The following is a 237-nucleotide window of genomic DNA, read 5'->3' on the forward strand; positions in this document are numbered from 1 at the left end:
GTCAAAACTAAACTAGTTCAAGTTATAAAGTTGTTTAAATAAGTTAAATTAATCGCGTAGGTTTACAATGAATACTCAAGTGTCCAACATTTGCAATTAGGGAAAGTAGTAGCCCTTGGACCTGAATCTCAAATACTGGCAATGAATAAGTATTGTGTCAATGGTTTTATGTTTCAAACTGAAGAAGTATCTAGGAACAAGAAAACAAATAATAGCGGTGTCTATATACAAGGTGAT

This window comes from Solanum tuberosum, unplaced genomic scaffold (assembly GCF_000226075.1).
Source record: "Solanum tuberosum cultivar DM 1-3 516 R44 unplaced genomic scaffold, SolTub_3.0 scf00067, whole genome shotgun sequence".
NCBI classification, from domain to species: domain Eukaryota; kingdom Viridiplantae; phylum Streptophyta; class Magnoliopsida; order Solanales; family Solanaceae; genus Solanum; species Solanum tuberosum.